Source organism: Eschscholzia californica, unplaced genomic scaffold (genome assembly GCF_041429995.1).
Source record: "Eschscholzia californica isolate CP2 unplaced genomic scaffold, dmEscCali1.0.p SCAF_2, whole genome shotgun sequence".
NCBI lineage: Eukaryota > Viridiplantae > Streptophyta > Magnoliopsida > Ranunculales > Papaveraceae > Eschscholzia > Eschscholzia californica.
This window is the reverse complement of record NW_028238309.1, coordinates 21,543,298-21,549,622: the sequence shown is the minus strand read 5'-3', so window position 1 is coordinate 21,549,622 and position 6,325 is coordinate 21,543,298.

Sequence of the window (6,325 nt, the reverse complement as noted above, 5' to 3'; positions counted from 1 at the left end):
CTTAATAATATTGAATGAGAAAGCAGGCAATAAATGTTTGAGGTTGGTATATGATATGTAGTGACAGTGACAGATCAAATCTCACCTGATGCGATTTGAATATTTTCCTGGGTTGCAGGTTTACTACCTCCCCTGCTCCCATATCAAAGACCTCACGCTCTTAAGGTCAATGTTAACCGTACGTATACGTGCAGTATGACCAAATTGATCGGAAGAAGTAGACCAAAAATAAATAAAAGTAACCATAGTGAAAGACGACAGATAGCAGCAATCAAACGAAATTATAATGGAGATAGCTTTATGGACTGATTGAAGCCCATATGGGAAACAAGCTTCAAACCTTAAACCATGTAAGTCCTTGTATTTAGATCTAAGAATCTAAAATTCCTATTGCCTTTTTAAGTAGCCCAACTTTTATACGCTCTTACCATGCAGCGGCTCTTGCACAAGTTAACAATATCATGACAAAGAAACAACTAGTCAGTACCCAAATAGCTGAGGCATCAACATGTAGCATCATATAGATATAAAATAAAAAGTAATCCCAAGGCGTACAAGATACAACAATGTTGGCAAATTACTTTTAGTTGCTACATGACTTTCTTCTCACGCACAAGATAATTGAAGAGTGAAACTAACTTACGTTTTTCTTGGGGTAACATATGAATTCAGCACTTTGATCTGCAATGGTACAATCACTTCAGTTTCTTACAGAAGTACCGGTAACCAAAAGAAGGGAGGTCATATATTTAAGCAAGTAAAACAACAAACCAACGACTATTTTTTTCCTGAATTAAGAGGATTTCCCAGCTTCCTCATTAAGGGGAATTCAGCACTTTCATCTGCAAGACTGCATTGACAGTGTTAGATTGCCGATAAACCGAATTTAAGACACAGCACGAGATATATTCAAATTAAGGAAGAAATTAATCTTAACTATGCATAAAAGCGACCTAACTAATTCAAAGACTTCAAGAACATAACATAAAAGTGCTTTACAATACGACATCCTCGGGTAGTAGACTAAGTTTCATCTATTATGCAGCATCTGTTTTTAGACTGAATCTCGTTATCTGGATATATGACTAAAATTCCAAACATTTGCTTAACTACAATTAGCATTTTCGGTTTAGGAAAGCCTCACATAAAATGTTTAGCATCATTGATTGCGAACTCGGGAGCTACAAATTCAATCAGGCAGAATAAAAAATGGGACTGCATTAGGTCAGTTATAATTGGCCATTTCAGAGATGACAGTCTATATAATGTCAAACTATCAATTCATTAGAGTTCAAGATCTATCATATAGTTGGCTTTTATAATATGATAAGCTAACCAAATTCTGACCGACAATATGACAACTAACTTGATTGATTCAACATAGAACAGAGCACGCAACCCAATCTCCTCGAGTTGACAACACATGTTAATTCTGTCTTTTGTCGAATTTCTGGTATCATGTGACAGGTGAACTGCCGTTGGAAAGGAGGAAGGCCTAAGTTTGGATAATGTCGCAACCAGAATTTGTGTGAAAATAGTGTTTTTCACTAACCAACCTGCTGCAATGATATGTGTTTTGTCCATCCAAGATTTTGGTAGTTGTAAATATTCCAAGGGTGTCTTCGGGAGTTGCAATGTCCCCATCTATCTCAGCTAGTAAACAGTGAGATCCATCCTCTCCTCGTTTCTCTCAGACTTCCACTGGGATTTAGTGCACGTTTTTCTATTCAGTTAACAGAGTTAGAAACCCAATATAAGGAGGTTATGATCAGTGGCAAACCTAGAAAATGTTTTTTTGGGGGGGCACTTTTTAGTTATAATAAATCATAAATAATTAAAAATCAAATATTGGCAGATTGCGGAGTTACATTACTAATCTATGCTAAAGTTACTGTATTTATTTGATCATAAGTGAATTGTCTCAACATCCCTATGTGTGGTTCAAAACAATGACCATTAATAATTTCAATATAAATAATTAATCGTACACACATTTAAATTATATAAAAAGAATATGTAAAATTTCTTTGTAATAAGAACGAGAGACCTTTGTATCTTAAAAGAAATCACCACGATTTACGTTCTTTATAGGAGTCAAGGAAAGTGAGAGTATAAGGGGGAGAGAGATCGAGAGAGAAGGGCAGTTTCACAAAATACATCGGTCAGAAACAATAATAGAAAGAAACTGAATGATAAAGAGAGTATGATTAGGGAAAAGAAATAACTCTTACAGAGGGGAATCGAACGCCAAAATATGGGGCAAGAATATATTAATCCAAAAAAACCAAAATGGAGAATTGACAGAGGGGAATCGAACGCCAAACCTTCAGTGCAGACATCCTTTAATCGCACCAGCAAGCCATGCTTTGGCTTCTGTTGACTTTTATATTGCAGCTATATCTTAAAAGAAGGCGAAGAATCACTATAGGCAGTAAGAATGTTAAACCAGGAACCTGTGGGGGCACGTGCCCCCACAAACCCCTAAACATGCTTATTTAGATCGAAGATAACCTCCAAATACTAGGCCCCTGGTTATGATCAGCAATATAAGAATGTGGACATAAAATTTTAACAATACACATGCTTATTTAGATCGAAGATAACCTCCAAATACTAGGCCCCTAAGAGTTGTTTCTTCTATTATTGAGCCTGAATGTGTCCTAGGTTCCTCGAGGCAAACAGATTGCATTTATCGATAGCAAATTTGCCAAAATCAAAGAAAAATATCAACAACATAAAACCGCTCACTATTGTAATCAATTCTAGATCTGCTCAAACTCAAGGTTTACCTTAAACAGTTATGGGCATCTTCTGTTGCAATATATGATTAGGAACTCTTTTTATTACTTGTGAGTTATGAGGTGTCTTCTTCCCAGAAACTGCTCATGACTTTGTTCCATATAACTGTCTTAGTTTTGCAGCTTCAATCCATTGCTTGTTGAAACCTGTAAAGCAATCTTTTTTTTTTTTTTTGAAAACTTAGAATGAATATATTATTGAAATAAAATATCTATGTACATAGGGAGGGGAGGCTATAGATGATCTTTCACGACATCCAAGCCTCCCAATTAACTACTACATCCAGATAGGTAACATTCTTAAACTTATCAATTCTCCTAATCCAGGAATAGATAACACCCTTAACATCTTCAATGTCAACCAAAGAGTTCAGATTCTTTTCCTTAAAGATTTTACTATTCCTGTCATGCCAAATACTCCAAACAATAGCAGCTGGGATTAGCTGCCAGACCTCCTTTCTATGCTTCCTTTTAGCCAGACCATCCCACTGAGTTATCATAGAATGAATGGAGACCGGGTGGCACCACTGGGTTTCCAGCAACCTAGCAAAGTAGTTCCAGATACCAGCTGCCACCCTACAATGGAGGAATAGGTGGTCAGCCGATTCCTCCTCTTCCTTACAGAGGATGCATCTGTTAGGAACTTGGAAGCCTCTTCTTTTCAGCGCATCCACAGTGGGGACTTTCTGAACTAGAATGGCCCAAATGAAAAACCCCACTCTTGGTGGAATAGCCTTGATCCAAGCAGATTTGGAGACGCAAGGCTCTAGAATGGTACCATCTAAATCCAACCTTCTATAGCAGTTGGCAACTGACAAAGGATCACTCTCCCCATTGCACCACACTCTAGAGTCCGGCTCATTTGAAAAGTTTGTTTCTTGAAGGATTTGCATCAGGTGGACATATTGCTGCAGCTCCCAATCATTAAGATTTCTCCTGAGTATAATATCCCAGGATTGGCTGTCTCTATTATACATCTCTGCCACAGAAGCCAAGGGCCTGACTGCCACTCTAAAGATATCCGGAAAGCTTATACTTAAGCTGTTCGACCCAATCCACTTATCTTTCCAAAATTTTATTTTTCTTCCATCCCCCAGGACCCATTTAGTGATAGTATGAAAGTCCTTCAAATGAGCCACTATTCCTTTCCAGACTCCACATCCAAATGATGTGTTCTTGCAATTTCTGACCCACAGGTCGCAGCTCAAGCCATACTTATTACAAATGACCTTTTGCCATAGCTGGTCACTCTCCCTATCCATCCTCCAAAGCCATTTGGTGAGTAATGCTTGATTCATGTATTTTAGGTTTTTCACTCCCATGCCCCCCTTGCTTCTACTAGTGCGAACCTGGTTCCAATTCACCCAATGCATACTCTTTCCACCAGTAGATTTGTTCCATAAAAAGGAACACATTTTACTATCAATAACCTTCAGCACTCCTTTTGGAATAGAGAAGAGGGATAAGTAATATGTGGGTAATGCCTGGAGGACTGACTTCAACAAGGTTATTTTCCCCCCTTTTGATAATAGTTGACCCTTCCAGGCAGCTAGCCTTTTGTTTATCCTCTCTATTATGGGATCCCACAGCTTCTTTGATTTGTAGCTTTCACCCAAAGGCAGTCCCAGGTAGGTGGTGGGGAGGGAGCCCACCTGGCACCCAAACTCTTTAATCATGTCTTGGCTCATATTATCCTCATCTACCTTGGTAGCACTGTAGATGAAGGATTTGTTCATGTTAACCTTGAGACCCGACGCTAGTTCGTACCAAATTAGAATGTCCCTCAATCTCCTCAGCTGGTTAGCATCCTCTTCAATGAAGAATAATGTGTCATCTGCAAACTGAAGATGATTGATCTCATCCCCATTCTCAGCTGCTCTGAATCCTTTAATCCAGTTCCTTTTTCCTGCCTCTTGAAGACATTGACTCAAGACTTCTGCGACCAAAAGGAATATTAGGGGGGAGAGGGGGTCCCCTTGTCTGATGCCTCTGGAGCTTTGGAACACCTCCGATGGTCTACCATTAATCAGAACCGAGAATGAGGCTGTAGATATGCACGAGTATATCCAGCTCCTCCATTTATATCCGAATCCCATCCGCTCCATAGCCTGATACAGGAAGTCCCAACTGATCCTGTCATAAGCCTTTTCTAAGTCTGCTTTCACAACTAGACCTTTTTTCTTACCTTTCCTTCTTGAATCAATTAGTTCATTGGCTATAAGAACTCCATCCAAAATCTGTCTACCACTCACAAAAGCCCCTTGGAAGGGAGAAATTAGACTTCCTATAACCCCTGCCAGCCTCATAGCCAAAACTTTAGCAACAATCTTGTATGCTCCCCCAACTAAAGCAATCTAAACTTCAGCGAACCTTTTGACAAAGAAATGCCTCTTCTTGGTGTATCAGAAGTTATTAAATGTGTGATCAAATGTTCCAGGTAAAGATTGGAAACGTGGCCAAAGCATGGAACATTATGTGATAAAATAAAATATTGAATTTATTTTTCGGCCATGGATTAACTCGAAATAAACAGCGATTAACTGGCGTTAAGGCCCTCAATAGTATCTATTACATAATTCCCCCATCTGCAAGTAGCACAAATGGAAAAGGAACTACGGATAAATATCAAATCACTTTCAGTGAACAACGGAAATGAACCACATAAATGACGTTAACACAATATACACTGACCTCTTCAAGACGATCAAAAGCTCGTTAACACCACAATACACGGTTGAGAAAATAGCCTACCAAAGATTTTAAAAAACGTCTTCCATAGAAAGTATATAATGTAAATGTGCAACCGCATAATAAGTATCAGGCAGAGCAAGGGCGGACTCCGAAGCCTATTTTATGCCCAGATCAAGGAGTATCCAACCCAACATGAAGAAAACTACTGAATTCAGGGAATAGGCATACGTAGAATCAGACGAGAATGAAAAACATAGTATTTGTCCCAGCCAGTATAACGCCCTTATCCCTTCCTCAATTCCTCTACATAGAGATGAGGATGGGAGTAACCTACTCAGCTCCTATGATGTGGGAGATATGGCCTCTCCTCAACATAGAATCAATTTCCTCCACCAACACGCAGCTTGGAATTGAGACGAGAGGTTCACCTCCCTCCCTGTTCAGCATCAGATTGAAGCTTTGCTACCTACTCGCTGATTCAGTGACAGCGTCCCTCTTTCGGTCTTCATTTGATTCCTCCATGGGGTATGGAGGTTGCATGCAGCGTCCCAACTGATTGAATATGTGATTTCCTGTCTAAAATTGTCAACGAGTAGCACTAATTCGTTAAAGTTATACAAATTCAATAAAAGATTATAGGACAAGCTTATCCAACACAAACTTAGTAGAAGAAACTTATAAGTAGTAAAACATTCATCACAAGCGTAGTGACCACGGGAACGTTCATTATGTCTTCTCCTGTATTCTCATAGCCTATATCTGGATAAAAAAGAAAAGAAAAAAACATGAAAAGAAAAGAAGAAAGAAATTCAAGAAGATCAAAGAGAAAAGAAAAG